Source organism: Pogona vitticeps, chromosome 1 (genome assembly GCF_051106095.1).
Source record: "Pogona vitticeps strain Pit_001003342236 chromosome 1, PviZW2.1, whole genome shotgun sequence".
NCBI classification, from domain to species: Eukaryota; Metazoa; Chordata; class Lepidosauria; order Squamata; family Agamidae; genus Pogona; species Pogona vitticeps.
In genome coordinates, this window is record NC_135783.1 from 161,452,517 (window position 1) to 161,463,249 (window position 10,733).

A 10,733-nucleotide genomic window follows, 5' to 3' on the forward strand; every position below is an offset into this window, starting at 1 on the left:
CAGGAACCTTCAGCCCTCCTGACCTTAATGAACTACTACCCCCCAAATCACTATCTAGGCAGCTCAGTAAGTTCAGTATCTGGCTGTGGAACTAGGGGTCAGGAGTTCAATTCCCACACTGTGCCTTCTAGGGCCAGAGCCAGCCTGTCTAGCCTTGGGCAAGTGGCACAGCCCCAGAGCATTCCCAGAAGAAGGGAATGATAAAGCATGTTCAAGTGGTCCATGCTTAGAAAATTTCAGGAAGGTTTGCAATAAACCAGAATCTACTTGATGGCACATGATCCCCATCACTTTCCTAATCATTTACCATTGGTGCTAACGGGAATTGGGAGTCCATCCATACCTGGAGGGCCACCGATTTCTGATTCCCCCTACATCCTTGCCTGTACACATCAGAAGCTACTGCACACTTATCCTTTGCCTTTCAAAGCTCTGCCAGTCACCCTGGTACTTGGAAGCTTTGTTCCTCATCCCACTTTTCTATCTCATATGCAAGACATTAAATGTGACCTTTCAAATTCCCTCATCTTGTGGATGTGCTCCATACAGCAATAGTATGTACATCTGTGAAATGATAACAGGCTACCAAAAAAAAAAATCATCCCTCATCATATCTGTGACTGCATTCAGATCTTTTCAGGTGGTGTTTTATCAATTCATATTTGCAGTTCAGTAAAACCATTATAATATGCAGTACACTATACATGACACAATTTTGTTTTACATTTTACTTTATTTTTAAATTTTATAACAGGATTGCTTTGTTGCAGTAGTGCATGTGTGTGTGCGCGTGCGCGTGCGCATGCACATGCATTGACAATGTAGAGCACCAGCAAGCACAATGATCAGAGGTTGACCTGGATTTGCTGGACCTAAAATCCTTCCCTACCCTCAAGTGGTCTCAGGGCTTGGTCCATCACTCAACAATGTCATAAAGTAAATGTATTATGTGTTGCATTCTTCATACTCACCTTTTGTTTAACCAGCTCAAGGGCATGACTTTCCTCCCTTTCACTTTTTCCCCACAGCAACTCTATATGTAGGTTAGGCTTAAAGGGAATGACTGGTCTAAGACCTCCCATGGAGTTTTTAATAGCAACATGGGGACTAATTTTCTGAGTTGTTAATATTGGTTTCTAAAGGATTGTTTTAAATGCATTTCATTATTGCATTATTTAAACTGATGGTTTTGTTGCATTTCATTTATTTTAAATATCATACTTTTTTAATAAAAAGAGGACAATAATGTTCTAAGATAAATAAATAATAAGTAACACAATTCTAGTTTTTTCTCTCTTTTTTGTCCCTTTTTATCATTGGGAGGGAGTGGAACATGCATTTAATTAACAGCCTACAATTAAAATAATTCAGACAATTACTCAATTGCATATCAAACAAGGATACATTCAAAATGGGCAACAGTTAATCAATTACAGTCCACAAAAATTTCCAGCAATTATACCTAACACTTCCTTCCAGAGGAAAGAAATTCCGTACATCAGACATCTATACAAATAATCAAACAAATTATGAGTCATACAGCCTAATAATGTGTAAATCATTAACTTGCCTGCAAGAGCTGAAGCTTCCAGTAAGAACTGATGGAAAAATGCATATTTATACTATTTTGGTAAACTTTAAAATATTAAAGTCTTGGAAATGGTTATAATAGACGTGGGCTGCTCCTTCTCCAACCTTAGTTATAAGAAACATTGAATGGAAATGAGCTACATTAGTTTGACTACAATTGTATGATAGCTTTTTTCATTGCATGGTTGATGGCTAGTTTGCATATTATCCTCCCATTGAAATGAATGGTGGAAGCTGTGCTGTCTTTTTTGGTAACCTTTTTTTTTAAAAAAAAATCATTAATTGATGCAGTGATATTTTTCCACTCTGCCACTTTATGAAAGCATGAGATCTGGCTTTTTACTCAAGACAATAATGCAGAGTGGTGATTATAAGGTAAAAATTGAGGTTTTCTACTCCCCTCTATGTGAAACCTGGACAATGAAGAAAGCTGACAGGAAAAGAAAATCAGCTCATTAGGAATATGATGTTAGCCAAAAACTAAGTGGGTTCGAGTTCAAATCAAGCCTAAATTCTCACAAGAAGCTAAAATGAGGAAACTGAAGTGATCATTCTGTGGACATATCACGATGAGACAAAACTCACTGGATAATACAGTAATGTTGAGAAAGGCAGTAAGAAAAAAAAGGAAAACCAAGCATGAGATGGCTTGACTTGATAAAGGAAGAGACAACTTCAACCTGCAAACTCTGAGCAGGGCTGTTCATGACAGGACATTTTGAAATCATTAATTCATAGAATCACCATTAGTCAGAAGTGACTTCATGATGCAGAACAAAAAGCGCACACATGTCTCAAATCAGAGAGTACGGGGTTTAGTGGAACACTTGCAGTCCTGGAACGTCTTTCCCAGGGAAAAAACCTTCAGTCATGTGAAAAACCAGTGCCAGCCTAAGTGCTCCCACTATTCAAGATGGAAAAGATGCATTACCTGCTGCCACAACAGTGGTAGTGAAGTGGAAACCAACGCGGAAAAAGAGTGCATCAGTGTGTCTATGTGTTGAGTGAATGAGTCTTCTCTGTGGCATGAATTTCCTTCCTTTTTGCTTTAAACCAACAGTGTTTTCTCTTAGGGAATGAACTTCATTACACAGAGATGTTGTCACTAGGGATGTGTGAGTACCATCCTTATCCAATTTGTATCCAAATATTTACTGTACAGATTGAAATAGACCCACCACGGCTGTTTTGAAGGTAGCTTGTTCTCTATTCTCAAATATTGTATGTTTCCACATTGAGGGAGACTGTGAATGGGGAAACAAAGGGTTTTAATTTTGAGTATGTGATGGACCTTCGATGTTTAGCAAAACAGCAGCAACATTTTAAAAAAGAGAGAAAGTAGGAAAGAGTAAGAAGAGGATAAAGTTAGTCCCTAATACTTCTTGGAGCTACCCAACCAAAGCCTACACAAAACTGAGTCATCCATCCCACATTCACACACATACTAAACCCTAACTGTAATAAAGATTACCCAAAAGAGAAAAAGAAGAAAATCCCAGACCATAAACAATCTAGTACGTTGGTGCCAGCCTCCTTTTGGATTGCTAGGAATTGAAATGACTGCTGAATCAGGTGAATGGGGATGTATACTTTGGTGAGGCTCAGAGATTAGAACATCCAGGAGTGGTTTTGGCTATTATTGAGGCTTCAGTTGTCACTCTCATTTTACTTTAGCACTTCCTTCTTCTGCTGTAGCAAATGAAACTAAGTATTTTTTTTTCAAAAAAAAAAAATCCCTGCCCCTCCTGGTTGAAACATTTTTCTCTGAAGCTGGTGCACATCCACAATAGCCACTAAACCACAGCTGCTGCCTGCAAATACCTGGAAAGTCTTTTTATGTTTGTTGTAACAGTGGTGAACTACGGAAACAAGAGTGAGCCTGACTGGAGAATCAAACATTTGATCAACCTACAACACCATGTTAGATGAAGAAATGCAAGGAGCACAAAAGAGATGCATAAGAAGGAGCATTGTCTGGGCCTTCGACTGCAGAGAGAGAAACAACAGGACTGTAAAGGTGCTCAAGTAGTTTGTAACTCCATGTGAAGGAAAGAAGAAAATGGTCTGCAACTTTGTGAAGAAGTGAATTGATTATTACTATGAAGATACAGTATAAGACTATTCAAAAAGATTTAATGATTTTTTAAAAAGGAGACACATCAAGTAAAGATACTAATGAAGTTAAATTAAATTGGACTGATATTTATGAAAAGTTAAAAATAAAGAAGTGTTGCAATTATTGTTTCTTTAAAAAATGTGATTTTAAAATGAACCATATGAAAAAAGATAGCAAAGACCAGTATATAAAATAGTTCAAGGAAGATTGGTAGAAGAGGGCTATACTTTGATTGAGGTTTATTTGCCAAATGCCAGTTAAGCTACTTTTTAAAAAGAAGTGTTTGAGGAGGTAAAAGCAATAAAAAAATTTTTTTAGCAATGGCTGGGGATTTCAATGTGTCCATGGGTAAGAACAAAGAAAAAATAAGCCCTACCAAAGTGAAGAAAAATAATATTGATACACCTTTGAGCAGAATAATTAAGAAAACTAATTTGAAGGATATTTGGAGAGTGATGAAAGGAGATGACAGGGCATTTATGTTCTTTTCCTCCATAAATAAGAGTTAGTCAAGAATAGATTATACATTTGTATCTAATAATTTGATTGCAAGTGTAGATAAAATGGAAGTTGGTTTAATACATGTAGCAGACCATGCTTTGCTATGTATGTATATTAAAATTAGATGTGATTATAAAGAAGCTAGAAGATGGAGATTATAGTAATATTCTTCAGCAAAACAAAATAGTAAAGGAAATAGAAAAGGAAATAATGGAAATATGGGATATAAATGATGGAGAAAGCTGCAGTCAGGATAATATATGGGTTATTATGAAAGTATATATCAGAGGGATTAGAATCATGGAATCATATGACTGCAAAAGAGAACAAGAAAAACCTATAAAAGAGGTTGAGGGTGAAAAATAGTTGTTGGAAACTAAATATATGTTTGATGAAGATAATAAAATTAAATCATTAATTGTGGCAAAAAGAAAAGAATTAGAGAATATGGAAATGGAAAAACTCAAAGAAATTTAATGTATCTGAGAAGAGAATATTTTGAGTTTAGTAATAAAAACTCAAGCTTGTTGGCCAGCCATACAGAAGTTTAAAAAATCTAAGTATCTTATTGGAGAGATTAAAAATGAGAGAAGTTCAATATGTATTTGATGAGGGATAAGTTAAATATCTTACAATTTTTTTATAAACTATAAAGTGCAGAGAGATTATCCCTGGAAAGATTTAGAGGATATGTGCAAAATAACATGGGGAGTAAACTTTAAGAAATAGATAGAAATGCAATGCAGTATTTAATAAGGGAAGAAGAGAAAGAGGAAGTGATTAATATTTTTAAAACAGGGAAGACATTGATGGGAGGATTAAATTACATTTAAAAGAATTTGGAGAGGTAACAAACTTTAATTTTTTGAAACAGGTAATTATGAAGATGTTTGCTGATTTAAGAAAATTTGTTATCCTGGTTTGGCAGTATTGCAGTATGTAAAATGAAGATATTACCTAAGATCACTTTTCTGTTTATGATGCTACCAATAAAGATTAAGGAAGGAAAATTAAAGGAATGGCAAAATATGATTTACATTGTTTGGTTATGATAAATGGAGGGAAGAAACTAAATTTAAATCAGAAGAGATTGTATACCTCAAAGGTTTAGGACTGCCTAAACTATGATTATATTGCATTGCCAATCAACTAAGACATATATCAGATATTGTATTTCAGCCCAATAAATTAATCTGTTAAATATTTATTTATTTAAAAGATATATGGAAAGGCAAGAGCTACATTTGACTGGCAAATATCCTCTTCTTACAAAATAATAAAAATATAGTTGAAGATAGAAAACCCTTTTCTTAGTGATATGTTAATATTATGGAATAAATATAGAAATTTGTTTATTCCATTTGCACCTCCATTATCTTCAGTGGCAGAGCTGGAAAAATTCCCTGGGAATTAAAAAAGACCAGTTGGAGATCTTTTGATAAAGAGACAAGTTATTAAGTTAAAAGTTTGGCTCGAAAAATGGGGATAAGTAACAAAAAATAAATAAAACAAAAAAGTGTTAGGTAATGATGAAATATCTTGGTATAATATTACTCAATTAAAACAGTGGTCAAAGAAGTGGATTAAAAGAAACAGTAAATGTAAAGAAGTTACAAAATATGACGTGATAGATAAGTGGAGGATGAGAGAATTAGTGCCTAATTTGTTAACAGTAATTAAGATTAATTAAGTGCTAGGAACTCAAAATTAGCTTGTAATATACTATTAAATGATTGGTATAGAGAAGTCTGGAACATAGCAATTAATGATAAACTCTTATGCAATATAAAATGTAAGAAGTCACTGAGTTAGTAGACGTTAGGAGTTTGAGTCCCCACTTTGCATCCTAAAAGAAGAACTAGCCTGAGTAGCTTTCAGCAACTTGCACAGTCTCAAAGCACTCTCACAAAAAGTGGCAAGTGAACTTCTAAGTACTCTGTACCTGGAAAACTCTGGAAGGGGATGCCCTAAGTTACAATTGATTTGATGGCATGTAATTTTCGCTATTAAAAATGAATGGGTTTCAAGGGGGTTGTTCTACAGAATAGTAATACAGGTATTCAAATAAAACCCTGAAGTGAGAGCAATCTATGGAGAGAGTACTTTTTCTTGTTTAAGGTAGCAGAATTAAATTAAATTCAATCAAGAGGTGCAAAATGAGCAGAGTACTGTTTGGAGCAAGGAACTAGGTGTTACAGTTGGATGGATTACTGTGATCTTTCCCTCCTCTGCTGATCATGCCTCGACCAGGAGCCGCTTTCTGCAGCTCCTGATGAAGAAGATGTTCAGATGTGAAGACACCAAGCCCTGTTTTATAGGCCAAAATGTGGTGACTTCTGCAGAGCTTGAGTTAGGTAACTGCTGAGCTAATATTCACAGTGGCTATTCCTTGTTTTTGTTAAACTGCTGCTCACTTTTTGTTTGAGATACCCATGGCCAATCCATCCATGAACAGTTGAGGAACACAGTTGTGCTTGATAACCATGTGAGGATTTCACTGGATGTGCCTTTACAGGGTAGTCTTCTGGATTTGATTATGCATATTTAATGTACTTTAATATGTCTCTTGTTAATCATTTTGCTCTTGTGAGTAACATTAACTGCCTTGCTTCTAAATGGTGAAAACTGGGGTACATATTAAATACGTTTCCCTTTCATGTCCTGCCTGTAAGCTTCCCAGAGGTGTCTGGCCAGCCATTCTCAGAAAAAGAGAGTTGGGTGAAGAAGGAATTGAGTAACATAGAGCATAGAGACGTAGGGTTGTGTTCCAGTCATCAAGCCATTATTTTAACCTCAAATGCTGCAGCCGCTGACAAGTCATGGCTTTGGGCAGCACGACTGGTTCTTTGCATTCCACCCCCGGATAACACAAGACTGGAAAATCTCACGAGAGCCCCAAAGGGCGAGGGGGGAACACCAGGTTATTTAAGGGACATTCCCCCCCTCGAACCACCTAGAGTGAGAGAGCTGTGATGTTTGCGGTGATTTTTGACTGTGTCATCAGAGTCTGAGCGTTCCTGAAGAAGGGTAGGGTAGCATCGGCTGACTCCCAGGGTTCTGTTGATACTTTATTTATTTCATTTAATAAGTTTTACTAGTTTATTATTGAAATTTTGGTAGTAAGTAGTCGCGAAGGAGGGACAGCAGTGGTGTGGTTCGTGCCAGATGCTCCTAGGCATGAAAGGAGTTTTTTTAAAAAGAAGAAATAATAATAATATAATAATAAATAAAAAGAAAGAAAGATAATTAGAAGAAAATAAATGTAAGCGGGATATTTGGTTTAATTATTAATTCAAAGGACATCAGATTTAAGTGCGGAAGTGGGGTTCCGGTGTTGGTTTTTATTGGTGCAATTATTACGCCCCCCCATCATTTGAACCAATTTGAGTGGGAACAGTCACCCAATTCCCAAGCCTCCTTTACCACAATTTAATCGTTTCCCCCCTTTTCATTCTTTTAATTGTTTTGGCGTTGCAGGAGACTAGTGGACTGAAGGGATGACTAGCCCAATCATGCAAGAACTAATAATTCAAACACACACACACACACACACACACACACACACACACAGAGAGAGAGAGTAAAGAGGGGAAATGAAAAGGAAATGAATAAATAAAGAACAGTATTAAGAAATTGTAGTAAACAAAAAAAGATAAAATAATTGAATTATAAATAAAATAATACAAAAAAGAATAAATATAAATAAATAAATAAAATAAAGATAAATAACTATTAAATAATTAAATAAGAACAAGATACGGTGATCTATAATATGTTTTATATCAAATAAATTGATTAATTTTAATTATTTAATGACCATAAATTAATTTAGGATTAATTAATTAGTAATGAAGACTGGGATTTCCAGAGGCATTTAATTTCCTGAATACACAGCCAGAATCGACAGACAGGCTGGTAAACATTCCTGAACACAGAGCAGGGTAAACATATACAGTTAAAACCTTAAGTAAACGAGTAAGTTAATACAATTTACCCAGAAACAGGAAATTCCTAAATACACATGCAAGCTAATCAACTCAGAGACTGATAATTTTTGAATACACCAGCAAACAGGTTAATCATCCACCTTTGCCATACGTGACTTGTACGGTTCCTCGCAATGGCTGCTGACACCACAGACACATATCTGACAAAAGCATATATTTTCCCCACAGGGATTTAAATAAGTAACTCAGTAAATAAGTGTTTGATTCTATTAATCTAGTTAATTGATTGTGGTAAAGACAACAAGTCAATAGCGTAATCAGGAGACTGAGAGCAATTGATTAGAAGGTGATAAAACAAGGCATTGTGAGTGGTAGATAAAAAGAACCTTCTTATTTTGGTTTAAGTGGCTTGTTGTACTGGCATAGAGGAAGGGGCAAGGCAACAACAAGGGGAAACAGCCAGCCAAGAAAAGGCCGGCCCCTCAGGTGTCTCCTCCCAAATCCTTTTTGGACAAGGAATCTTGGCTTGTATGGCAGGAACTCCAGGATAAAATCTCAGCATTAGAAGCCAAGCAGCAGGCTAGACAGCCAGTGACGCCAAGAGCCACCATAGGGCTAAGCTTAAGGCAATGGTACAAGATCTAATGGCTACGTTTGCTGCCCTTGAGTCAGAGCAGCTCCCTGAGGCAACTACTGGGTGCGATGCAGATGGGGCCTCATCAACTCCAAGGTCAAGGAGCATGGAAAAAGGCAGAAGGTCATCAACTCTGGTAACCACCAAAACTGTGACTGTGTGCCAAGAAGTACTGGATGAAGAAGAGGAAGTCTGCTCTGACAAGCCTTACCCTGTGGACGAACCAAGCACAGCCACAACCTCATCAGGTGAGTTGGCCAATGCACCGGGTACCTACACACCGGTCCCCGCATGGCCGTGGGTTGGCGGAGGTCATTACAACCACACACTATACACGCCTTACAACATGCAGAGTGCAGGGATATTCAACAATGCATGGCCATGCTCTAGTCCACAATTCAGTGGCTGGGGCATGCCTTATGTTTCTTTTTCCTTGCCAGCCCTACCTAATAATGTGGCTAATGCAGGGGTTTGGCCATATCTGTCTGTATCTAACATGGGTTACAATACAGTCCCATTATGTGCCTTGCGGTCTGGATACTACTCCATGCCTTTGGGTGACCACCTCACCCCAGCAACACAAGAAAAGATCTGAAAAGGTAAATACTTAGAGACGTATTTGAATTATTCAATAGAGATGTAGAAAAGAAGGAATTGGATAAAGATGAAAAGGAGAAGGAATGGTGTAGAAGGAAGAAACCTAATAGAACATGGGCCAATTGGCTTCCCAGGTTTTTTATCTATGCGGGAGTGATAGTCAAGGCTCAGCCGTGGAGGGCCCAATCCCTCTTCCAATACTTAGACATAATCTACAGAACTTACGTTGATTTTGCGTGGCAGGCGTGGCTTCATTATGATGAATTGTTCAGTATGCAGGGCGTGATTGACCCAGATATGCTTTGGGACGAGCCCCTGCCCAGTCTGTGGCTTAAATATATGACCCCCCCATTAGGCCAAATATTGGTGATAGATTTGATAGGAAAGTTGCCCTTAATCAAAATCCCCGCCCTGGAGCTGGGCAGGCAGTTCAATCCTAGCCACTTTGTTGGGAGTACAACTCCAAGGGCATTTGCAAAAAGAGGCCATGTCGATTTCAGCATGAGTGCACCACCTCTGGAGGCCAGCACCCTAACTCATTGTGTTTTAAAGCCGGCACCCAACACCAGAACAAGGTGCGGGTGGTGGGAAAAAGCCTAACAGCAGCAGGGGTACTCCTGGAAAAGGGACCCAGCCCAATTAAAGTTGAGATGTTGGAAGCTTGGCTGAGCTCGTACCCATGTAGGAAGGATGCCATTTACTTGTTAGATCACTTTAAATGTGGTTTTATGATCCCGGCATTTTTTTCTGCAGAACCTTCAATCATTGCGTGGGATGGAAAATATTGTCCAAAGTATGATAGACAAGGAAGTGAAGGAGGGCAGGTTTCTCGGCCCCTTCCCAATGCCACCTCTTGAGAACTTGAGGGTTTCTCCATTAGGCATTGTGCCTAAAAAAGTCCCAGGGTGAGTTTTGTTTAATCCATCACTTGTCGTTTCCAGAGGGAATGTCAGTCAACGATGCCATTCCCCCGGAATTGTGTACTGTGAGATACACTTCCTTTGATGAGGCAGTGCATATGATTAGAAGGTGCAGAGCAAGGGCTGAACTGGCAAAATGCAATATAAAATCATTGTTTTGAATTTTACCAGTTCACCCCCTCAACTCTGATTTGTTAGGATTCCAATTCCAGGGATCATTCTACATAGATAGGGCTTTTCCCATGGGCAGCTCAGTATCATGTTCTGCATTTGAAAGATTTAGCTCATTTATCGCATGGAAGATCAGGCGCAAGATGGGTTGTAAATCAACGACCCACTATCTCAATATCTTCCTTTTCTGTGGGGAAAGGAATTCAGGGAAGTGCAAATTCATCCTGAACAACTTCCAGGCACTATCAAAAGAGATG

General features: G+C 37.8%; 1 long non-coding RNA gene across 1 annotated transcript in view; it reads left to right on the forward strand.

Annotated features, from left to right (window-relative positions):
* LOC140708470 (uncharacterized) overlaps positions 1-4,398 on the forward strand; it is a 33,459-nt gene extending 29,061 nt beyond the window's left edge. The window contains exon 2 of the long non-coding RNA XR_012088687.2: positions 1-4,398. This exon is cut by the window's left edge and continues 23,632 nt beyond it. This is a non-coding gene — a long non-coding RNA (uncharacterized LOC140708470).
* The last annotated feature ends 6,335 nt before the right edge of the window (positions 4,399-10,733 follow it).